This window comes from Pollicipes pollicipes, unplaced genomic scaffold (genome assembly GCF_011947565.3).
Source record: "Pollicipes pollicipes isolate AB1234 unplaced genomic scaffold, Ppol_2.1 Scaffold_4295;HRSCAF=5057_pilon_pilon_pilon, whole genome shotgun sequence".
NCBI classification, from domain to species: domain Eukaryota; kingdom Metazoa; phylum Arthropoda; class Thecostraca; order Pollicipedomorpha; family Pollicipedidae; genus Pollicipes; species Pollicipes pollicipes.
The window spans coordinates 15368248-15394907 of NW_023596461.1; the positions used below are offsets into that span (position 1 = coordinate 15368248).

The window sequence follows — 26660 nt, forward strand, 5'->3', positions numbered from 1 at the left end:
CACGTCAGTGTGTGCGAAAGTTGGAGCAAACGTTCTGGTTCATCTATTTAATTCAATTTACTCGTGTTACTGCCATCACGTTAAACAGACAGATATTAATATATATACATATATATATATATATATATATATATATATATATATATATATACATATATACATATAGTAAGTGCCATCGAAGACATTCGATCAATTTTACATGGGGCATTCAGTAGATATTTACAAGCTTTCCAAATGTTGCTACTTTTAACTGGACTTGTGACCTTACTAGTGGCGTGCAGGTCAGTAAACTGACAGGTGACTTGGTCGAATGAAATAATGAGTATCGTCTGATGCATCGGAAAATCTCCACTGATTCAATGGTTCTTCAGGGGTTAAGAAGGCTGAGATAAAACTATCAAACTGGATGTCAGCGGCGTAGTGCCACCATAAATAGCCATTGGTCAACAAAAACGTTATTACTCACACTTTTTTAAGATCCAGCTGTTTCTACTTTTGTTAAACTTTTGACAACACTACGGGCGTGCATGATCACAACTGCCTGCGATATACCAGAAGATACTGATGTGTCGGCAGGCACTGAGAGAATTGTTTTCCACACAGCACGACAGTGGAAGGCAGACGTCAGGCACGCGCCGGCTTGACGTGCCGCATCGGAGCTGACCGTCGCCACTGACCTGGACGGATGGGGGAGATGTGGCCTCCGTAGCGGACCCCCTGCGGGAACCACATTGCCAGACACTCGCCGACCAGACGGCCGAACGCCGCGCCCATCTTGAACACGGGGATGAAGATGCCGGATGGCACCGGGAGGGTGGACGCCACCACAGCCATACAGAACTGCGGCGAAACAGCAGCGGCAGCCGCGTCATCACCGCGGCAGGGTGAGACATCGGTCCTGCTGTCATACAGAACTGCGGCGAAACAGCAGTGGCAGCCGCGTCATCATCGCGGCAGGGTGAGACATCGGTCCTGCTGCCATACAGAACTGCGGCGAAACAGCAGCGGCGGCCGCGTCATCACCGTGGCAGGGTGAGACATCGGTCCTGCTGCCATACAGAGCTGGGCGGAACAGCAACGACCAGCACCTCCACACTAGGGTGGGACGTGATACCGACACCGCAGGCGCACAGAACTTGAAACGAGCATCAGCGGACAGCACCTGAGCACCGCGGCAGGCCATCGCACCGTTAACATGACCGTACTTTGCGGCAGGACACCAGTGGCTACATGCCACTCGTCTTTCTGAATTAAAAAAAAAACAGGGCGGGCTAGCACTATGCAACGAAGCACGACCACAGCAAACTACCATCGGGCCGTGAATTGTATAATATTATGCAAGCGTCCAAGTGCTGATTTCTAAGAAAGCGCTTATCATTTCTCTATCGAGCACAACTTCTCCAGCACGGTAAGTTGAACCTTCCGGTTACCAAAATTCGTTTAAAACCCACTTTCTTATCAACGCTATGTATGTTAAGCAAGTCAGCACCCGGAGCCCTCTGTGTCTGCCAGGGGTCTGATGTCTGTTTTTTTGGAGGTGCTCGGAACTCTGTGGATCATGGTAGAGGAGCACATATAAATGATTTTAGCGGCATTAACAGCCAAATACCCGTGCTCCTTGAAAATGATTAGGACAATCAAAGGTAGAGATTGGTTCAAGATGAAGATGATCCAAAGGACCAGTGACGAAACATATATAATAACTGATCTTAGCAGCATTAGCAATCAAATACCTATATACCTACCTACCTAAGTCCTTCAAAATGATTTGGACAAGCAAAGGTAGAGATTGGCTCAAGATGAAGATCATCAAAAGGACCAATGACGCAATGGCATCCTTAAATTGGTCTGCGACAATTCTATTTATAGGGTCGAATAACGTACTAAAAAAACTGATTTGTAACATCCTGTCTTAATATGCCCTGGATTTTGTCATATTACTTCCTTCTAAGTCCCTGAAATTCCGTTTGGATATAAACGTAACTTATAAGACAGACTGACTAGAGCAGCACGCTGTCGTCACATTCATTTTGTTCCGTCCCTTTTCGCTGAAATTGTTTTTCTTGACATGATCCCGTGCAATCATTTCGGTTGCATGGCATGCCATTTCTTCTCATTTTGTGGACATCAGAGTTATTGCGATATGACAGGCACCGAACATCTCCTACTGCCACTGAAAAGGAAAAGCAAAGCTGTAATTACGACTCCAGTCCAGGGCACCCACCTGTCTTGCTAGAGACCGGTGTTCAGCTATGAATGTGGGCATTTCAACTGACATGATTCTAGGCAGTCACAATGCGTGCTCTTTTTGCAGGGCTTACGATTCTACCGCGCCCTAGAGCGCACGGTGTGTTAACTGTCAATTTTCATCACCTGCAGGAAATGATTTTACATACGTTTCGAATGATGACCACTCGTTTGAATTTTTCACAAGCGTACGCGTTTCGTGCGCGAGCTGCTGCCGCCTACATGAATTAGGCCTTCGTTGTATTTAAAAACAATCGCTGTCTCATCTTGAATAGCATAACATGAGCTTACGTTGACCTTGAACGGTGCGACAAACGTTTAAGTTCACCTTGAGCAGCGCTCTGACGTCTTATTCAAATTTCAAGGGACTCTTTCATCTTTGAGGCATATTTGGCGAAACATTCGCTGGTGAAACCTCAGTACAACTTACGCCTAATAACAGCACTGGGTAGTGCTACTTCAGCACCACCAAGACATGATAAGAAGACAATTTTGAGTTTTTTGTCGGGTTTTAAAAAGTTCAGGTTAAGTCAAAACATAAAATTACGCTATCGACACTTCGTGGCGGCACTACATTTCTTCCTTGCTTGGTAGCCCCAGAGTGCATCCAGAGTCCCCGACAACTGCTGTTGTCACGACCGTTGCCGCCATGAGCACCGTTGTCATGACGACGGCAGAATCTGCTGAGGGCCGCTGTCAGCTGTTCGGGTTAGCGGTACGACTTTTGGCTTGTTTTAACCTGCACCTTGCGAGTCTGCGCCCACAAAAATGGCACCTCTACTGGTTTGAACGACGTCAGTCAAAATTAATGTTTGTGATTGGCACAGCGGGCGGCAAAGGCTAGTTACCGAGAAGGGCATGGTCTGAAGTTTGAACCGGTGTGTGACTTAAGACCATGTCATTTTCCGTTTCTGAAAGCCCAGCTGCGCTTTGAAAAGAGCCGCTTTGCTAAACCCTACAGGGGAAAACCAAAGCAAAGCCCCTACTTATTATAACGTATCGTTGAAATGGCAGGACAAAAAGTTTCATGTTCGCAAATCCTTCTCTTTAAAAGGTGTTTCCAGCTTTCGTAGCATTTGGTACACAAGCATTTTGACAATTTGGTATGTTGCAAACATCACAGGATGCATACATTGGAAAAAGGTAAACACTTTAAATGTATTTATTTCATGGCGGTGGGCAGGATGTCCACTAAGATTTCTTCCGCAGGAGCGACCACTTCCAATTGAAATCATGGACTGTGCAGATGGATTTCGAGTAAACTGGTATAAAAAAAACAGTAGCAACGAAATCGGACGTGTCTGATCCAACAATAAGTGACAAACACGAAAAATGTGGCATGACCCTTTAATGCGGCTGATTACACCGGCACTCTGGATAGCAAGGCTTTAGTGCTTGCATTCCGCGTCAAGACAGCTTTTGATGCAACGTCGCTCTGTGCATTTGATGGAGAAGTTCTAAAACAGTATGCAATGCGTCCAAACCATTTATGGTCTGTGCACCTCACAAATACCGCACAAAAACAATGGAGATGCACCCAGTGCAATATGCCTTCAATGGAGATGCACCCAGTGCAATAGGCCTTCTCGTAACGCCGACAAACTTAAATCGCGGATTGCAGAATGTGGTTCGGACTACACGTAATAACCACTGGGGCCACATTCAACACAACTAAAACACACCAGAACAGTTGCCATTTGCCTTGCGAGCGGCCAGGCTCTCTGCGAAACCCTATGCAGAATGCCCGATGGAAACGGTTTGTGACTTTTGATCCCGGTAACATTTCATTTGGACCCACTACAAACTACGTTTGCCGTCAAGTTTTCACCAAAGTTTACCTTATTTAAACAAACTTCGTGTGATCAGATGCAAAACAGATGCGTAAAAATATCCCAAAGCGCATCGCGGTATTCAATATTCGAATTTTGCGTCGCATAAGTCGTCCTATAAGATGCTCTCAAAGTTTCTCCATTTGGCATAGGCTCTTCGTTCTGAGTTCCTTGGTCAATACAGGCTTGTTCAGCGCGAATAAATTCAAAGTTGTCGCATAGTTAGCAGGCAAAATCAGCGATCCATAATCACACTTGTTATCGAGTGTTGTCGCCGGGCTTTCATTGGCGGGACGCTGCGGAGTGCAGAACGATGTCATCAGGGCCATAAGCTGCAGAACACTCCAGAGTGCTTGGAGCTCATACAGCAACGGGCCGCGAAACGCTGTAACGCGGTGCGTACTCTGCCTCTCAAATGCCGCTGGTGCTCACTTTTTACGGCAGCTCCAAAGAATGCCTGATAGGACTTTGTGATGCGTGTTGAGACCAGAACGATTAAAATAAACCGCAAAACACCACTGATTTCATTCCTTTTGAACCTCGCAACGTGTGCATCGGGCTTATGCTTTGCTGGCAGACACTGACAGCATTAAACAATGCCTGATATGAAGTATGAACGATTGGTGCTGGCAACGAACCTGCCGGTGTCTGCACCATACAGCTAAGTGTCCCTGCGTGACAGTTCATGCACGCGCCGCTAAAATGCCGCATGCCGCCATATTCACTATAACCTACGCCATTGTAATCACAGCAGCAACCGGTATGCGCTTTCACGTGATGCGTGTTCGGAAATTTTACTTGTTTTCGTATTTCCAGCCGTCTTTGTCCACAATATTGTGCGCAGTTGGCAAGGACATGACCAGTTATGCTGGGAAAACTGACGGGATTATGGGCACGTTAACATCCGTCCGGGTGGCCGGGTACATACCCTTCGTTCGGGGGGGTAAATTTGACCCCGCTGAGATCTCAGGAACTAAAAAAGATACCCCATTTAAAAAACTACTCCACATAGCGAGCCCTAGAATAAAAAATGTTTGAGCTTTGTCTGGCCTTCAAAACTGACCCTAGGTTAATGGAATTTATTCATTGAATTGTTGTGTTGCCTAAGAAAGTATCTGCGATATGCATGGTCTCGTCTGACACTCCGTTGTTGCAGCAGATTGCAGATTCCCTAGGCACTGACTACGCAGAACCTATGGCCTGACTTTGGCCTACCGTAGGTCAGCGACCTTACAACATACATTTAATTTTTCGATACCAAACGATCCGCTATTCAGCTATCTACAGCTATGCAAAATTTGGTGCGGCTGCACCGCGCCAGTCAGAAACCATTCTGGAAAAACCTTCAGGAGGAGTCAGTTTGACCCCCACCGGAGCCCACGTTAATGCACCAATGCATGTATGCATTTTGAGTCCTCCTGAAGCGACTGTTTACCATGTATTCTGAGATCTGAAGTCCGGACAGATATGAGACGAGCACGAACAGACATGAGATCGTGGTAGTTGTACGGACAGACAATCACCACCCCATGGAAATATCTCCTTACAACGTCAGGTTCCAGAGTGTCTTTACCTAATGTTGATACCCCTGTCGCCTTGACCCTTGTCCGATCAAATTAACTATGGTTCTCATCATCCATTTAAGAAGCGCCCAGTGTGCTTATCTTTAGCTCCGTGCATCGTGTCATTTGTTTCCTGATTTGCACTTTGATGGACCGGGCGCTCACTCACAGCGTAATGCCACTAATACCTTATATTGAAATCTAACGTGAGCATTTTGGAGACGTGCTGTGAGTTTCGCCACGACCTCCGCAGCCGAACATGCCTATAAACGTTCGGTTTTGTTGCATGGATGCCGTTCAAAGGTGATGAGCTCGTAAGCAGTCACTCTTTGCAAGCGACTGATCCCTGCCCTGCATTCTGGTGAAACGCCTATTCCACACATCGCTTCTTTCACACAGTGTTTTGCCTTCCGAATAAAAATCCAGAACGGAGGGGCGATATTTCTTATTTTGTGCAAAGAAACGCACCTCTCTATTAACAATGATAAAAGACCGTTCGTGACACGTTTATATCCATGTCTTTGGCCATGTCACCTTAAAAACAATTAAACAATACATGGCATGATTGCAGTCAAAATGAAAACATCCACCAAACTAAGCATTTTCCGTAGGTCGCGACCACCCGAGCCCGACACATAACCTACCGAAGTTTCTGTTAATTTTTCATTGTGGGTCCAATACAGTGACAAATAATGATAACATCTATCCAATGTCACGTGTTTCATTGGTCATGGGTGCTCAGTCCTGATGCAAAAGCTGACAAAATGTGCGAGAGTATTAAGTGCTGATCTTTATCTCGTTCACATGTATTTGAAAGTCATCATGGTCGTAACTTAAATGTGAACGAATTTTGTCGGCGTTTTATGCTTCAGAAATCGTTTCCAGAACCCAGTTCGAGTCCCAGTCTCAATCTTTGGATACTGAATACTATTCCAGGTCCCAATCCTATCTTTTTGTTTTCAAATAAGTGCACCAAATGTCTGATCTATCCACGCCATAATCCTATTATTGGATTCCACATTCCGAAACGTTAGAAGTCCGGACTCCAGTTTTAGTCTAACTGGAATGAGACCCTAGAGCGCACGTGCGTACAAACACAAAAAATGAGTTATGCACCTGCACAAAACACCCCGCACCAACACACAGTCAGGGACACGCTGGCTGCACTGATCCGCGGCCCAGCCACGACCGCTTCGATTGTGCTGCCACCTATACCACCCCTGACCGACACCAGAGCACTCTACTGAGGGAGCGAGTGGTAGGATACGCACCGTGACTAAGATGTATATGCACAAGTTGATGTAGAAGTTGGTGTATGGATTTGTCCAGTGATCCACTGCTTCGGCTTCGTCTACAGAGAGCTCTTCAGAAGACCAAGTGAAGTTCGCGAATAACTCCAAAACCTGAAAGCCGGCACACAAAGATATGTTGACAATGACGACAAACATTAACGCTGAGACTTTAGAAACTTGCATTTGACTAGGCTTTCTCGTCTCATGGATCATAACTGTGGTCCATTAAATCATTCAATCTTGTAAAAGGCTGATCTTTTCTGGAATAATCCACTTGCAGATGCTGGCTTCATCAGACGCCGCCAAGATAATGCACGAACAACAGCTTTAAACATTCGAAAACATCTAAGGGCATCGGCCCCAGTGGCGGTCATCGTGGCTTGCTACACATTTGAGACTATATAATACACCTGAACGTTTAAAAACCTGAAAATCACGCAGGCAAGGCAGGATCGCACACTGACAGCGCATCCACGCCATCTACCGGGTGGGTTGTAAGCTTGAGCTCACCTTACGAGGTGAGTTGAAAGGTTGCGCTCACATTACGGGGGGAGTTGAAAGCCTAAGCTCACTAACCTGATCATGAGTGGTCTGGTCGGCCGCGAGGAACTGCCCCAGACCCAGGGGAAAGGTGGCAGAAGAGATCAACAGCGCCACCAGAAACGGGTACAGGAAGCGACTGTGGCAGGCAGCCGGGCGGCATCGGCATCGGTTAGAGTGAGTCCCGTCACAGCCGTCCGGAGGGAGCGCGAGCGACATGCGCATCGCATCGGAGGTGCGGCGGTCGGGAGCCTCGACAGAACGGGCGATTCGAAACTCAAACGAGCAGCGCGCGTGCCGAATGGCTCGGAAAAGGCGGCGATGAATTAACAAGATCCCCGCCGTCGACGCTGATACGTGAATGACGTTCAAACGCGCTGGCCTGCGGCGCGGCCGCCGATGGATTTTTAGCGGAAGCGATTTGTCTAAAGGCATGGATGGCTTTCGGCCCAGCCCGCGGAGGACCGCGCTTCAAGGACAGAGCTGTGAACACTTACAACACAAACACATGCCTTACACACTGGCATTCCGAACTAAATCAGGCTTGAAGTGAAGCAGATGGTACAATATATTCAAGCAAGCTGTTGAAGGCACGTGAAGCCTACCGTCACGAACGCAAGCGACGTGGTAGAAATACACCAAACGAGAGCAGTTCGTTAACAATAACAGGTGAACACATCACAATAGCGATGTCACTGGCTTTCACGGTTCGATGGCCACACCCCGCGGAACAAACCAAGGCCGTTAGTTCTGACGCACTTTTTCGAGAGGAAGCTCTTCATGCAGGCGTTGCTTCTCATGAAGACAACGTATGTCCTGTGTAGCCACACGAAGAATGCACCAGCGAAGCCGGCCACAGCCCTGAAAGTCAGAAGGGTTAGTCGAGACAGCAGCGCGGACAGGCCACAGATGTTGCGATCGGCAGTGAGTTTGTGAGACGGCTCCACTAACCCGCCCTACTGAACGTCGTGGTCTAGTTATCTGGCATGAGGCCGTCTCGCACATTGACTGATGCAAGCCACTATACGTAACGTCGCATTGTTGCATAACGCATGCTTTTAGAAAATGATCATGAGAAGAAATTCTGCCAATGCCTACACCGTTGATGTATGTATGTCACTCGTGACAAAATTATTCCTTTCTTAACCGAATGGCCTGCAACAACAGCTAATGGAAACGTACTCGGTGAATAAACAACGGAAGAAAATTTTCTGGCAGAGCGTTGCGAGTTTTTAAATGGATAAAACTTAAACTCAGTAAATCTTCGTAGCCAGTGTAAGGCCAACGTGTTGCGAGCCACAGTACGCGACTCGCAGCAGATACTAAACCGACTTACCCAATTAGTGCAAAAACAAACAGCTCTTGTGGATCAAATGGAAAATCCACTTTGAAGTCAGTCTTGAATAAGGCAGTTATCGTTTCTGAAAATGGTAAAAGTTTGAATTATTGCATGGACAAAACCAGCGGGGTATGAGAATGCGGGGTATGTGTGAGAGAAGGGGGGGGGGCAGCAAACATTTACCAAACTACAGCTTTTCCAAGCTCATCAGTTTTTATTTTTCGTAATTTGTATGGAGGCTGGTAACCTGGCCTGGTACTACTGGCCATGGAAATACTGGCAAGCTGTGCAAAATCGCCACGAAGCATGTGAAGGGCGCGCGTTACGTGCATACCTCAGCACCAAATGCCTACATAGAATGTCATACTTGGCAATCGCCACAAGAATGCAGCGTAGATGTAAACGTCCAGAAAACCCCGCGGATGTTTAACCCGTGACCGCCTGGGAGAGGGGCTGCCTGTCAAAGGCTCAGAAGTACCTAACATATCCATGCAGGTTGCCAAATTTCCAGCACCAATCAGGAAACAATTTAAAACATTTTTGGTCATTTCTAGGTGCTACATCAGGTCACCGAAATACAATTTCATCGGTAAAGGCCAGGGCGACCTCCATTTTAGCAGCAGTGTACGCCCACCCAGGATTTTGGTACAGGGATCCTTGAAGGAACGCTATGGGTTTTAAAAGGCGCCATTCAAACATCTCTGGTGAGGTGGTCTCCATCGTCATTGGTGAGGAGGAGTTATTGCCCCACCAAACGGCGACGATTGGTCGTCACAACATGGTAATATTTCCTAAATCTGCTCTAAGTCCTGGCGTTTTGGCTGTCAAGATCCCTGCTTGGGCTGGCGGAAAGGACCTTGCTGCGGAATGGAAGGGCCACTTGCATGTTACAACTTTTTATCAACTATCAAACCAAGATTCAAAACTATATTGCCAAACAGCACGTACAGAACGAAGCCCTAACAAATGATCTGAGTGTTCGAAGAGGCTACCAGCGACGCGAGGACGCTCACTCGGGAGAAATTAGACTACACCCTATTTAAGATATGATCCATCATGACATTAAGCTACAAGATGTGAGGAAGACGTCTGGGCATGAAACGCATGAAAGTATTTCTCAACATGAAATTTGAGCTGCGTGCCATGAACTGGCAGCTGCCACGCAATTCCAATGCAGCAAGGATAAGTACAATGCATTCCTCTTCGACGTTTTTCCCCCTCCTGATCAAATCCATGAAAGCATAAATGTTATTAAAACGGCGGCATTAATAATAGGCCACATTTGTCTGCCCAAATAGTCCTGTCGGCTCCAGCGTCCACCTTTCGATTCCCCAACCGGTGCCGGTTAGGGTTCGAGTTGCCGAGAGTTCGCTGCTTGCCCCAAATGAGATGACCTGCGGCCAGCGGAAGCGGTAGCGCCAAAGGTCACGTGACGCACCGGGCACTGCGGCATTCTGCGGTTTTCTGCACTGGGTTAATATTTACAAGAATCAGGACGAGGAGTGCTCATGGTGCTCATACCCGTACCCAAAGACGTACTCATACCCGTATTCTGGAAATTCAAATACATCTATATACATATATATATATATATATATATATATATATATATATATATATATATGTGTGTGTGTGTGTGTGTGTGTGTGTGCGTGTGTGTGTGTGTGTGTGTGTGTGTGTGTGTGTGTGTGTGTGTGTGTGTGTGTGTGTGTGTGTGTGTGTGTGTGTGTGTGTGGTGTGTGTGTGTGTGTGTGTGTGTGTGTGTGTGTGTGTGTGTGTGTGTGTGTGTGTGTGTGTGTGTGTGTGTGTGTGTGTGTGTGTGTGTGGTGTGTGTGTGTGTGTGTGTGTGTGTGTGTGTGTGTGTGTGTGTGTGTGTGTGTGTGTGTGTGTGTGCGTGCTTTTGGAAATCTAAAATACGTTATTTATACACTACTTTTCGCTTTCTGACAATAAGTAATTTCCAGATGTGCGCCCAAATATTCCTCATTATTCAAGGCAGTATCACAGCAAGTTAGAATGTGAGACTAATACCAAGCTCACTTGGAAAAATCAAGCACGAGCAGGCAATAGACCGAGGTTAAGCGTTCCACTCGACGCTGAACTTCGCCGATCTCGTTGGATCTTGCTGTCACCCGGTCACGAGCAGCGGGGAGCGGGGGGGGGGGGGGGGGGGGCGGGGCCGGAGAAAACCACGGAGAGCGTCCAGCTGTACTTTGCATGCATCATTTGGGTGTGCGTTTGAAGTGCGTTTGAAAACTCCACGCACAGATTTGAGATTGTTTCTCAAAGGAGTCTCCTAACAATTCCTCACTCAATACTATCAAAGGGTTCACCGTACGAAATATTTGTATACCAGATATAGTGTTTGGCGCCATGGAAAATCCTGCGCTAGATTGCAATTGGTCCTCAAACCATTGCACACCTACCTTCATCCTCAAACCAGACGGCTAGAAGGCGGAACACCATGGCGCCGCAGACGGCAGCGAAGAAGCCGCGCCAGTAGTTCCGAACGGCAAAGTACACCGACGTCACCTCTATGCTGAACAACACGCCTGCAAAGGCCGGAGGAGGACGAGTCATATCCAGGTACGCGGAACCGGGCGCGCGGTGTCTTGCATCATGTGCCGACATCCATGCACCGACAAAACACGGATGAAGCAGCTGTCTGAAAGGCAATAAGGTATGAGCCTACGTCCAGCTATGGTAGCTGCGTTATACTTCGTCAGAGGACAAAAATGAATACAATGAATCCCCTAAAATGAATTGTACTACTCGAAGCATCGTGCGTTTGGACGGGAAGTATCTTGGAGGCTGCTTGGAGGGGGTGGGAATGAGGAGGTGAAACGGAGACAGTTTGATTTTTGTTAACCGCCCAAGTGTGCGCAAGGAAGCATTTGTTCCCATTCAGATATTGCAGACATCAGTTTTGGTTACGGTGATTAATATACACGGACATATACGGATGCATATCTTCATCACTGTTTTTTGTGATTGCTTCTTTATCTAAGGTGCAAATAGACCAGCTGTTCTTACTTATATTTCGTTTGTTTCACTATTTCTTAGCTGGGCTGCAGCGACTTGTTCATTCCCTGTAATGATAACGTCGTGTTGACGTGCTGCCTGTGCTACCGCATGGCTATGTTAACGCTGGACTGTGGGCGGGGCACTTTTAGTTACCTGATCATGTCCGCCATCCCGCGAATATCACGAACTTTGCTTACAAAACATCCTCAGCAGCATGTCGCTTCACTTTTAAGGGGAGTGTTCCGTATTTGAAGAAACTGGAGCAAGCATCAGATGCGGTGGAATAACCTTACATATAACTATTGGTATGATCTTAAGTGGAAAAGAATGCTTCAGACGACACGCGTCTTTATTTAATAAACATGCTTCTCAATACACCATTGATTATTTGCGTTATCATAAGCTGCACAAAAGTAATTGAGAACCAATTGACGGCCATTCTATTTGGAAATCGTACATACGAACACTAGATATAAACCACTCGCCAACTATATTTATATTTGCCTTGATCGCCGCACGGCTAATGAAATGCCATGATATGAATGACGTTTGCATGACGTGATGGATGCCTGGGTGACCTTGACATAATCAGCACGGAAGTCTTTTCGCGGGCGTGCTCCACAGAACGTTAACTCAGAAACTCAACTCAGAAACCCAGAAACTGGAACACTACCGTCAATGCGTGCTCGAGTGGGGAAAGGGAAATGTGTTGCAAAATGTTGCAATGTGCCCCGTATGGGAAAAAGTTCATTTTGCATTTTGTTACCTTCGTTATGATTAAAGCAACAGGAGAATATTTAAACCGATGATAACGTTGGACAGGTCCTGCAGTGCTTTCAACGAGTGAATTTCGGTAGATTTAAATGGATGTTTACATGAAGCGAATTCAAAAGCATCAAAACATGCTAACACCAAAAATTCAAAATGGTTACATTTGGAGTAACGCTCATGAAATTGTGTCTACATGTAAGCTGAAACTGTGCTTTTTCACCCGGCAACCCACATATCTGAGCCGAGGCTTCCTCGCGACTTAACGTCACTGAGGACTGCCAGCTGCACGTCACGGAGGACCACCAGCTGCACGTCACGGAGGACTGCCAGTTGCACGTCACGGAGGACTGCCAACTGTTCAGGCGGGGAATCGGCCTGGTGTTCAGCAGAGGGGCGGGGGCTGGTATTTAGTGCAGCTCGGGCACCGTTTATTTCAGAGCCAAACGATCCTCGGTGCAGCCGGAGAAGCCAACACACGGCTGCACGACAATCAATCACCCTTGCCGTTTGGCGCCATTCCTGGTTCCACGTAGGGACCTACTGGAGAACAAGCGTGCGAATTTGCAACGTTACGCAGCTGCCTCGCGGCTGCCCAACGCTGATACTTTACAAACGAAATGCACAGCAAATAAACGAAAAGCCTATATGTTAAGTGGGGTGAATGATGACTTTGAAGCGCCGGCATCACGTGGGTCGGAACCACGCCGCAGTCCCCACAGCATGATCTGCAACGGCGCGATCCCAACCCCGAGCAAATTCGCCGAGTGAGCCCAGCCAATCCAGTGGCTTACGTAAGGAACAGTATCCATTCCGCACGGAGCCATGTCTGCAATGTCTCGTGCGCCTCGTAATCTATTGCAAGTAACATCAACGCCAACCTGCCGAAGGCATTCCACGGAAACCATCTTGATTTTATTATTTGCTCGGCTTCAGCTAAACCAAGGGATCTTTGATAATTTGTATATTTCGGGACGGTTACCCGACCCTCCCATCGGCGAGTTGAGTCGGCCGCGGCGTCCGTCGGCGCAGAATCATGCGACTTACGTAACGCGGGGCCGCGGCACACATGGCCCCTCAGCAGATGCGACACTGCACCACATCTGTGGGCTAGAGGAGTCTGTGATGTGAGCTCCCTTCCCTCATATTTCGAGCCTTGTCTTCGCCTGCGGCAGCATCATACGGATCGGAGGCGCGAAGCGCGCGTGCGAACATCGTGACGAAAGGATTTTCACAATCACGTCTGGGCAAGAAGGCATGGCATTTACCGTCTTACCATATTTCTGTACTTACCGCCTCTATACGTCCGCTTGTGCAGCATGAGCATGCTGATTATGCATCATGTAAATGTAGTGTCCTAGAATTGCCGACTTTGGGTGTAAAGCAACACCCCAAGAGGAGGAATTTTTCCCTCCCTCTCTCCATATTTTACGTGAATTTTTCACTCATGCCTGGCATTGCCTAATCGCACATGCCAAACCCCTATTCCTCTTTCTGAGATTTTCAGATGTCATCCAAAACAGCTCACTTGAAACCACTAAGCAAAAGCGAGGCTCCACAGAACCTGGACACCTGTGGCTATGTCCTGCCTCACCTACATCTGAATCATGTCTATGTACGCACAGAGCAAGGGCGCCAGGTACCTCCAAGCCCAAGAACCCCAGCGACCCAGCCGCTTGCACGCATTAAGTTTGGTTTGTTTACAAAATGCGTCACAATCGGCAGCTGTGTGCCAAATGCAAGGTTTTCACGCATCCCGTATTTTTTTGGTCCCACCACCACACCACGAAAGCAGACCCTGGTGCAAGCACCACCAAGGCCTGGAAGGCAATTTTACCCCACGTATTTATTTTCTCCCGAAGAAAATTGACCAGTAAATTGCATCACTCCAGAAATGCAGGAGTGAACAAACCGATAAATGTTTTCTAAATGAAATATACAAGATGAATATCACCATTCGAGCACTCATGTCAACAGACTTTGAGTCAAATCAGCTGAGTACAAAACTGTGCCAAAACGTATCAGTCTTTATATCTATTTAACTACGTTTTTCTTGGTATCATACCAGTGTGATACCACTTTATTCTTCCTTCCTTTTCGATTGCCTTTAGAGATATCATCTGTTGCTTAAAATGTTGACCAATTTCCCCGCAAGATGGTCCAACTGCAAACTTATACGTATTTCAATGCATATAATTGGATTAGTTCGCCAGCCGCCCAAACATGTTTGATATGCAACCCAACAGTGAACAGTCCACAGGGAATGAAGGAGACAATTTGAAGCACGGAACTTATTGCTACCGCCATTTTTGCCCTGTTAAACCCTTGGTTAACCGTTATCTTGGTTCATGGCGGTGCTCAACAATGATAAATCTAAGCCTTTCGAGTGTATAACTCACCAGGCTACCTGACAGGGCTATCCTAATGCTGCTATACAGGGCTTTGGGACAGACCACACGCAGTTAATACAGAAGTGTTTGATGGCGAAATTCTGCCCTCTGGAGATGTTTATCATGCACACACACACCCTCCCCCTTAGTTTCATATTTTAATCTTGTAGGCTGGTGGGCATGGTAAACATTTATATTTGGAGGTGAGTGGGATGACTCTGTCTGCCAGCAAACCATGCAAAAGTACCAACTTTTTGTTTTGGGGGAGCAGGAAGAAGCCAGTACGTCTCCTGTGGACCAAGTAATTACTTGCCTTACCTGCTTTCAACGCATAGATTGGTGATCAGTGTTAGCCATTTTCTGTTTTAATTCATCGAGTTTTGTCATAAGACAAATTATGATGCTACAAGGCATGCAATGGGCTTATTTTGTTCCATATTCTTGATTACTTGCCCCAAATTTCTTGAAGTGGTCCCCCATGGCCGCTTTAACTAGATGCTTTTTATAGTTGTCATGGTTTGCTGACTGACAAATGAATGTATTGTATATATGCACTATTAACACAGGGGTACTCCAAGCTGCATAGCCATTATATTATGAGTTAAATATTGGTATGTAACAAATGGCCAGGACCATCCCATGTAAAATGTGAAGCTAGCATCTCAAACTTTGTCATTAAGTATGAATAAACAAGCCTAAATGGATGCCTTTGCTGCAGTTGAAAAGGCAGGCAGCAATACTGGCAAGGCGCTTCCAAAAGTTATGTTGTTTTTGGTGAAGAGAAATTGTTTTGTGGAGCATACTCATTATTGCTTTTGACGTAGGTTAACCATGGCAATCAATATAAGTTGTTCAGAGTGATTTAAAGTACTTTGATTTGTGTGCTGCCAACTTTGTCTCATGTCAACAAACATACACAAATTAACTGAATAAAAATGCTAGTTGAAATCAGCCAAAAATTAGCTTTATCATGTTAAGTGCTGCTGTCAACAGATAGGTGAGTTGAGATGATGTTCAACATATGGGCTACTCTAAGTTAGGTTAAGTTGGTTAAGTGCATGGCAAGTGGCAATAGGAATTGTGCGAGAATCAGTGACTCACAACTGCTGCTGTGATACAAACAGGTTAGACAGGATGAGATGAAGTAAGGCCTCTTTAGGTTAGGCATAGTTAGGCTACTCTCATGGAAATAAGCATTGGTATTTTGTAAGAAACAGTGTCAAAATGTTTGTTTTCCCTGACCCCATCTCAACGGAAGTCAGAGGTATGTTTATGGTGTTGGACTTGGCGATGGGCTGATGGGTGGGAGTCCAAGGTTGTTTTTTGTTTGAGTGTTTTATGCTTGTTGAATTTTCTGTTGTTATTTTGTTTTTGAATTTCTTTGCTTTGGTTTATGTTGTTGTGTTGTGTTATTCCTTTGTTTTGTTCAAGTGCTGTGGAAGGGAAGTGCAAAGTGCAGTATAAAATTATTGGTGTTAATAGTTTGTTATGCTCATTACACTCTCATGAAGCTTTAATGTATTCTGTTTCACTTTAACGCCTAATATGCTAAAAAAACAAAACAGTTTTGTCGGGTTTCTAATATTACGTCCATGCCAACTTGAAATAGATGTCTTTGTTTGCTGAAGCATCAGTCACGAGCTCATAAGTTCCATCTTTTGTGAATTGATTTTTTCACTCAGGCACGATATTTTTGCGATGAAATTTTTCCCTCCCACTCTAGCTCAAAAGCGATCCTAGCTATCTGTGTAAATGCATTACGCGCATTCCGCCTATGAAACATGTGCATTCTGCCAATGCGACATGTGCATTCCGCTGGGCGTCACAGCTTGTTTGCTCTCTACAACATTTCCACTGACGCCCCTTCCTCGGCAACTTGCCCGGCCCACAGCCGCCCCTCCTCAATAACTTGTCCCTGGCCACTGCCACCCTTCCGCCGTAACTTGTCCTGGTCCACTGTCCCCCCTCAGTTGCTTGTCCTTGGTCCACTGTCCCCCCCCTCAGTTGCTTGTCCTGGTCCACTGTCCCCCCCCCCTCAGTTGCTTGTCCTGGTTCACTCCCGCCCCCTGCCCAGTAACTTGTCCTGGTCCACTCCCACCCGCTGCCCGGTAACTTGTCCTGATCCACTCCCGCCCCCTGCCCAGTAACTTGTCCTGGTAACACTCCTGCCCCTGCCCAGTAACTTGTCCTGGTCCACTGTCCCCACTCAGTTACTTGTCCTGGTCCACTCCCGCCCCCTCCTCAGTGACTTGTCCTGGTTCACTCCCGCCCCCTGCCCAGTACTTGTCCTGGTCCACTCCCGCCCCCTGCCCAGTAACTTGTCCTGGTCCACTCCCACCCCCTGCCCAGTAACTTGTCCTGGTCCACTCCCACCCCCTGCCCAGTAACTTGTCCTGGTCCAATGCCGCCCCTCCTCAGTTACTTGTCCTGGTCCACTCCCGCCTCCTCCTCGGTAACTTGTCCTGGTACACTCCCGCCCTCTGCCCAGTAACTTGTCCTGGTCCAATGCCGCCCCCTCCTCAGTTACTTGTCCTGGCCCACTCCCGCCTCCTTCTCAGTTACTTGTCCTGGTCCACTGCCGCCCCCTGCCCAGTAACTTGTCCTGGTCCGCTCCCGCCCCCTGCCCAGTAACTTGTCCTGGCCCACTCCCGCCTCCTTCTCAGTTACTTGTCCTGGTCCACTGCCGCCCCCTGCCCAGTAACTTGTCCCTGGTCCACTGCCCGCCCCCTCCTCGGTAACTTCTCCTGGTCCACTGCCGCCCCCCTCCTCGGTAACTTGTCCTGGTCCACTGCCGCCGCCTCCTCGGTGACTTGTCCTGGTCCACTCCCATCCCCTCCTCGGTAACTTGTCCTGGTCCACTGCCGTCCCTTCCTTAGTAACTTGTCCTGGTCCACTGTCGCCCCTTCCTCAGTAACTTGTCGTGGCCCACTGTCGCCCCCTTCTCGGTAACTTGTCCTGAGACCGCGCCCTCAATTTCTTTACCCTACTCTGCCATAGTATGTATCGAACATGGTATGCATGACGGCAAAATGCGCGAAATATCTCCTTCACTTTCAATCTCATCCTTTTCTCTCTTGACCTCTCCCTCTTTGTTTTTTGTCACCCTCCTCTCTCTTCCCGGCTTCCACGAAAAACGTATAACTTCCAGACTAAATACGAACGCTCTGCACAACAGCTGCTAAGGTGCCGGTGGCAGTCCAGGCCTTGACTACAAACGTCATCGCTACGGATGATTCAAATAATTATTTTAAGGGGCGTTTCAAAACTAATCTGTGACGAAGGTTAGCACCTTCTCACAATTAATTTCAGCTTGAAACATTGGGTTATCTAGATGCATCGATGAATTATTTAACGTTTGAGCTTAGTCAGCTTTACGGGGTCAAGTTGTACCTGCCAAAAGTCGCATGACCTTCTTGGGGTCAGTGAATACAGTCACTACAAGACTGTGGATTGAAAACACTGTCCAAGCTTGAAAGTTCGCAACCCGAAAACCTCTAGAACCGGAAAAGCCGAAGCATGCGCTTATATTTTTGTTAGGGCTAATAACTGATCCGTTACCTCGTGTCCCTTTGAGAAGCCCAAATTTGAACCATGTTCCAAATTTTATGTCTTAACTCTGCTTAACAAAAACAAAGGATATGCTGTTATCTAGCACTTGCACTTACCAAAGCTCGCTTCATTTTGGTTCAAGACGGATCATGATGCAATGACCCCCGCCATACATGCGCTCAACATTTGAGTATTCTAACACGGTACCATGCATGACAATAGCATTGTACAATTTCTCGCAGCGTAACGAACATGTTGGCATGCTTGCTAAATATGTTTGACCTCACCTTTCATCATGCAGCTTCATAAAAGTCAGACAGAATAAACGAATGGTCCATGAGGGTATTCTGCCGAACAACGCTGATATGGGTATCATTTGAAAGCTGCTGCTCTGCGGGCCGCGGAAGTTTTTGTTCTGATCGCAACCGGTTTCATACGACTGCTACCACCACAAACAAAAAACAGATCCGCATCTCCCACACCGAGTACACCCGCTAAAAACTCACAGGCTGTTTCAGGCTTTGCTCGTTTCATGACACAATGAAAACTCACGCGACTGTTTGACCTTCAGTAAACGTGTTGTTTCTTTGACCGTGGAAGACAGCTTTCAGCTGTAAATCAGGCAACACAAATGCATGTATTTCATTTCTAATCATTTCTTTCATCGGGTATGACTGGCGACACAAACTGAACAGATGATCATGCGCATACCAGCTCCCCCAGTGACTTGGTTATCATCGCATCAAATTGTAAAAGGCTGACATTTGGTGATACTGGCAACCAAGTGTAAACAACCCGCTGACTGTTATTGCCAATTTTGCGGAGAAGCTTTCCACTCTGCCTTCTATGACAGATTTGTGCAATGTCATGTGCATGATTGCCCTCTGCCTGCCATCTACAGTAAACGGTGGCAGCAAGTGATATTTATTCAGATGGTAGCAAGGGGGAAGGATTAGATCGGTCAGCGTCACGAATGGTGCTGAGTTTCGAGGGAAAGTGACGAACATTCATACCAAGCTTTAATTATTACACAAAGCGTCAGAACAAGGCCGGGTTTTCCCGCGGAAAGAACTGGTCACAACAGCTCAACTGCTGACAGGCTGGGGATGGTACGGAGGAAACTGGTCAGGACTGCCCGAGTGCTGACACGATTAGGGATGTTATGGAGGAAACTGGTTAGGACTGCCCGAGCGTTATAGACCGAGGGATGTTACGCAGGAAGTTGGTCAGGACTGCCCGAGTGCTGATGGTCCGAGGGATGTTACAGAAGAAAACTGGTCAGGGCTGCCCGAATGCTGAAAGACCGAGGGATGTCGCGGAGGAAGCTGGTCAGGGCTGCCCGAGTGCTGACACGGTGGGGGACGTTACGGAGGAAACTGGTCAGGACTGCCCGACTGCTGAAAGACCGAGGGATGTTCATTATAGGGTATACGAGGATTCTTCATCGTCATCCGTTTTGGACGAAGAGCTGACGGCGGAATGTCTTTCGGGGGTTCGACATCTTCTAGAAGTCAGCACGCATAACATGCATTACTAATACATGAATAAGCATGCCGTGATGTAAAGTCACAAACGTCATGTCACGTCCATGTTAATAAGCATACTTCCTGGGTTAACAATACATTCATTGACAGGGATTTGAAGTTTATGTCCTGTTTTTATGTGTCTGCTCCGCAATTGGTGCTTATCACCGCACCGGTGCGGCTATTGTGTACAGCTGTACTGTGTACATTTTTCATCCAATTGTGCTATGTTCGGTCGCTTTGTAAACGTGTAGATTTGCACTATGCTAATGAGGGCAAGTTATTGATCTCACCGCTACCGCTAAGTTGCGTGTAGTGCAGGGTTATTTTCCGTTTCATCAGTTTGCACACTGGTACAACTGGCTGGGGAACCATTTCAAAACGGGTACATTTCGGGGAAAGGCCGAGAAACATCCCTATGTACACCGTCCATATCTGAACATGTGTAAAACGTGCGTCAGTGCGGGGAGAAGGTGAGCCAGCAGCTCAAGCCGCAAAACTTCAGTTACATGGTATGGTGGACAATGCTGCAGACCTGTATTTCTAACACTGCATTTTCTTCTACTGAACACGGCTGATCACAGCTGTTGAAAGGAAACGTGCAGCGTTCCACACCACCTGCAATTTCTACCATAGATGGGATATGTCAGAGAAGTGTTAAATTGTGCTCAACCCGTTAGAACCTTTCAAATGGTATTCACATCAGTAAAGTTCATTGCAATATGCCTGCGATTAAATCTTATATATTCTCTGGCCCTGTGTGAAGCTGTGCAATATCTGGACTACGTCAAGCAATAAAGGAAATGTGCAGACATATATGTGCCCACGGGGCATTCGTTTGATACCAAGATCGGCCATGGTGCGGTGTAAGAACGCTTTTCTCAAATTTTGAAATGGTGTGTGGCAAATATCATTGCCATCGTGAAATATCTCAAATCCAAAAATAACGCAAACCACATTTGGTCATCAAGACGTGTCAATGACCCAATGCCGTAAGACATGAGGGTGTGAAATTTTAAGTCCAGCTGTACAACTTGCCCAGGGAGCTTCAAATGTGATGCAAAATTTTGAATGAACTTGTGAGTGAGGAGTGCGGACGGCTTCTCGGCATGTTTTAGCCAGGACGGCGCGTGGAAGCAACACGTGGAAGGTGCCCAGTTGCCATCCGCGCCACCGCTATAATTGTGCCAGCGACTGCGTCAGCTCCATCTCCAAGACACCGGCCAGCGGAGCAGATAGTGCGGCGTGATCCCGTCTGCGTCCGCTTATCAGCAGTTGGCCGACAGGGAGCGTTTCACGAGCCAACTTCTGAGACCGGCCAATCTAGCGCTTATCGAAATGATTCCCCCCTCAAACGCGCGGCCGTTCGCCCTGGCGACTGGCCAGCCGCATCTTCCTCAAATATTACCCGGAGCAGACTGCCGCCGAAGGCGACCGCTGAAGCATCCCTTTCAGCCGGAGCTGCAGCTGCCGGATCCATAGCAGCCCGCTCTGCTCTACGCTTTGGCCAGCCCCCATCGATTTTGAATGCGAAACAAAGCCAATTCGGGAAAAATCCACTTTCAAAGTTTGGCACTGCGCACTCGCTAAGGGTTCCTATTGATTAGCGAACATGCACCCTTGAATAACACAGGCACTCATGCAGAATGGCAGACATAGCTTGAAAGAGTAATTGTACAGGTGACAAATGCATTAAACGTGACGTGGGGTGCACGTGAACAATGGTTAAGCTCAGGACCTCTTTGGTTAACTTGCTCCCGGCAGGGGGTCTGAGATAGCCGCGCCCGGGCGGCGAAGTTGGCTTCCCCTGGGATCTCCAACTTCCAGACGTCGTATGAGAAAAACAAGGGTGTTGTGAAGGTCTCTTTAAATCATGAAGATGGCATATCAATTTTGTTAGGCCTTAGGTCAAATACGAGGTCACCAGACGTCACGAAGGTACAAACGGTCGTCTCCAAAGATGCGCTTTATCCTTTGTTGACGCGTCGATACGAATATTGAGGGCGCAGAAATAAGCATTAAGACTGCGAACGGTCCATTCCAACCATTTCCCGTTCCCACAAATCAGGTCAGATCATGTCACTGTTCAAAACTGGTCCACCAGTAGCTTAAAAGAACAATGCATTTTCACGAGGTGCTTCTGAGTTTAGTTGATTAGATGCAACTATAGGACAAAAATATACCAGACCACAAAAATGCAAGTTGGGACTGAACTAGGCGTCATTTGAGGTTTACTTAGGACAACTTAATAAGTTAACAAAGGAAAAATAAAGTGCTAACCGGATCCATGTGGCCAGCACAATGTTTTTTCCGGGGTCAGAAACAGTGTGATGTATATCTACAGGTACGCAAGATGGCATAGCTGTTGTCTACGTTATACATCTCACAATCACGATAAGATGGTGGTTACACGCTTTGCACTCGTTCACCTCGCCTATCCGCCACTAACAGGATAGGTTATCGACCTTCGATGACCTCATACGACCTTGCCTCTTCTCACCTCTCAGGTGTGGCCTATTGTGACCGCACTATGCATTATAATGACATCAAAACATTTTGTCTTCGATGGAGCATTCGAGCTCTGCCTCAAGCATCACTTAGCCAAGCTGCACATTTTGAGCTCAGCACGTGTTTTGCAGCAGGCACCCGTGGAGATAGGTCATGACTTGGGCAAGGTCATGTGCTCTGTGGTCATATGATGATTGTGCATGTGATTTGGCACTCTTTTCCTCATATACAAACGCCAAAACAATAGAAATGCGTATAAATTTGCGTCATTTGCGAAAATGTAACAAAAAATGCCCTGGGATCAGGTCACTGACCTCGCCTTTAACCGAAAAATATTAACTGAACAAACTGTAGGTATTATCACGTTGGATCAATAGAAGATGGGTGAATAATGGTAAACAAGCCACAATAACGTTAGGTGTGGTCGAAGGCCTTTGGAGCACGGCCTCTTTGATCTGACCTACGCCAGTGATCACAGTAGATCCAAAATCAAGCATTTACAAAGCAGGACAAATTTATGGATAAGCAGGTACTGAAAATGTTGTGTTGCTGCGAGCATTCGTTTTAAACTGTGACCGGAAAACCGTAGCTGGGGAAGCCACCCCCCCCCCCCCCCTCCCCCTGCCCTCCCCCAGCGGCCGGGCGCGGGCTGAAGCTAAGCCCATGCATCGGTTGGGTCGAGTGTTAGACTAATTTAGCATTGCTCTCATTTTTGCGGTCATATAGCGCTGGCAAACCTTATAAAATCATCACAAGCGCAATATGCAAAGCCTGTCCTTATTTAGAGGAGGCCTGAACTTCCCCAGACGCATGAATTGAATTGGGTCACTCTTATGCCATCGTATTGAAAGACAGGAGCGAGAAGAACAGAAAACTGCTTTTTAAAAGTTGTTTTACACCAGAAACAATTTTGGCTTCTGGAATCCTCTCGGGTACAGGAGTACCCCAGGTGCACATGATCTCTCTCTCTTGCCAACACCGTGGGCACGTCTTTGAGCTCCCCTCATACAGCCAGGCCTTGGGGGAGAGCGCAAATGACGGATTCAAAGAAGCCCAGATCCGAGAACAGAGGCATAGTATTGATCAGTGGTGACACCGAAGCCAACAGAACGGAGGCGGACTGGTTGGCTGAACACGGCAAGCATATGGCGCGGCACAGCAATGATGTCCTGAATGACAAGCCACAGCCGTGACGTCCTGGATGACAAGCCACAGCCGTGACGTCCTGGATGACAAGCCACAGCCGTGACGTCCCGGATGACAAGCCACACAGCCGTGACGTCCTGGATGACAAGCCACAGCCGTGACGTCCTGAAACACAAGCCACAGCCGTGACGTCCTGAATGACAGCCACAGCCGTGACGTCCCGGATGACAAAGCCGCAGCCGTGACCGTCCTGGATGACAAGCCACAGCCGTGACGTCCCGGATTACAAGCCACAGCCGTGACGCCCTGGATGACAAGCCACAGCCGTGACGTCCTGGATGACAAGCCACAGCCGTGACGATCCCGGATTACAAGCCACAAGCCGGGACGTCCTGGATGACAAGCCACAGCCGTGACGTCCCGGATGACAAGCCGCAGCCGTGACGCCCTGGATGACAAGCCACAGCCCGTGACGTCCTGGATGACAAGCCACAGCCGTGACGTCCTGGATGACAAGCCACAGCCGTGACGTCCTGGATGACAAGCCACAGCAATGACGTCCTGGATGACAAGCCACAGCGTGACGTCCTGGACCCTGGATGACAGCCGTGACGTCCCGGATGACAAGCCACAGCAGTGACGTCATGGATGACGCGTCATCTGAGGACCGACAGCCTCTCTCGCCCGCGACGAGCTGCCGGGCCTGGCCAACAGCAACAAGAGCTTGGTACCGGGCAAACAGCTGACGCGCGGCGCTGAGGCACCGAACAGCCACGAGCAGGCGGCGCGCAGCTGCCCTGGCAGCTCAGGTGTCGGCGTCCTGACGCTTTGCCACGAGTGCCTCCCCCCCCCCCCCTCCCGCCGGCCGCCGCGCCATACAGGCGCGTTTTTCTATTGAGTGCTATTGGCAAAAAGCGTTCAGTGTCCGTTATGAGCGAGGTTAAAGGTCGAGATTGGCGGGCAAATGACCGAGGAGACATGATCACGTGATGAGGTTCTAGTGGCACACAAACACTCGCTCACACCCACGTTCCTTGGATTGGTCTGCTCTACATGCGCTTTAACAAGCGGAAAGTTTCTTCGTCACACTCCCATTAGTACGGAAGGATACTTTTTGATGATGATTGGGGGTATTAGGGCGCGCTGACTTCTGGGGTCATATGCGCCCACAAAAAAAGCGAGCTATAAACACAGCACATTGGTAGCAGCCTAACGTTGCAATAGAGCAGCGTTTTATCCTCAGCTTGGCACGCGTATATCAGCCTGCTCAATGGCAAACTACCTCACAAAGCTGTTAAAAAACGAATCAATATCAGTTCTTCAATTGATCGCCATTTACGCATCAGGAAAATAGGAAGAATAGTCATACCGTTGCCGAGACACAAACATGCGAAGCACGCTGCCACGCAATCCGCACTTCATCTATTTCAGACAACCTTCCTCTAACTTCCAAAGGGCTCCAACTACAACGAAATATGAAGGCCACCGCACGAGGCAGAGCAGCCACACCCGTCGCCAGAAGACAGCGCCATTTAAATGCATTGTCAACGCCAGGCTCCCGTCACCGCACCCATCGCTTGTCTGCTTTTGTCTCCCTCGGCCTGTTAATCACGGGAGGGAGAAGCACAATGGGCCCCTGTTTCGGCGTCAGGGGACAGGCAGCCCCCCGACTCGAGACTGCCGCGCACACCAGGCGCCATCGATGGCGCGAGCAGAGCCTTACAGCGTCCATACAGTCCCGCGTGGGTTTGTTGGGTATTTATGGGCCTTTAAAGGATCACCCGCCCCCACCCCCAGGCGGTCATGGGTTAAACGCCCGCCGAAATTTTCCTGGGTATTTACCGTTATGTTCCGTTCTTGTGGCAATTGCCAGACATGACATTTAGCGTCCCGTTGTGACTGGTATGACCTCAAAAGTGAGGTAATTTCCCTTCACCTGTGCCAAAAATTACAGAGAGTGGAGTAAACAGTGATAAAATGCGGAAAATTGTGTTACTTAAGCAAGGATAGCATCTTGCATCTCGCGTTTTCAAAGCATTGAGCGGAAATCTCTGGGGTCATCAAAGGTCATCATTCGGCGAAGGTCAATGCGCCCGCGCGCGTGATGTTATACGACGCTGCTTATTCTCGCAAACACTTGCACTAGCACATGCAGTGTGAACCCACTGAGTGAGCGCGAATTATGAATACATTGGCCGCGCCAACCATGCCGCAGACATGCTGCCAGGACGACGACCTGTCCCGAGTTGTGGCAATGAGCTGCGACACGGCGACGGCTGACCACCAGAGGGAACGCAAATGCGCGTGAGTGCGTAGGCTGGCGCTGCGACGTAAACATAAGTTACTGGTCACCCGGGACGACCTCCCACCCTCGTTGATATACAAACAACGCGCCTGGCGGTGTCTTCACAGACTGAAGCGTGTTGATACCCCAGAGCTGAACGCGGCGTCTTCGCTTTTGTGTTTCTGGTTTCGTTGCCCCTGTCTCCCATACAGCCGTAAATGTACCTAGCCGCAGCCTAGTGCAAGCCGACTTCAAAGTTTAGAACACTGTGCCATCTACCTGTTCACCCGCCTTTTAAGATATAACCAACTGCTGTCTCCAAACTGGCTAATTTTAGATCAGTGAGTAATTCCCAGGACCGCATCGATGGCGTTGTGTTGCAGAGTTCAAGGCGCTTCCGGTATTCAATCACGCCAATCGCAACATGCTTGCACTTTTCATCACCAAATCGATCGTCCTATCTCTTGTATCGTCTTCTCTAAGGTCCTCTTTGTCTATCAATGGAAAATACGGTGCAAATGAACATAAATTCGCATACTGGACTCAGGCCGAAGGGCTGTAAAACTTGAGGATTTGGTGGATACGTTAGGCGACAACAATTCCTATTTGCACGCGACGCTTTGAGGCCAAAAATGTTTTTTCACAGGTTGGTGGCGGCC

At 48.0% G+C, this 26660-nt stretch overlaps 1 pseudogene; it reads right to left on the minus strand.

The window, feature by feature from the left end:
• Positions 1–26660, minus strand: part of LOC119097209 (chloride channel protein 2-like) — a 94050-nt pseudogene that overhangs the window by 21979 nt on the left and 45411 nt on the right.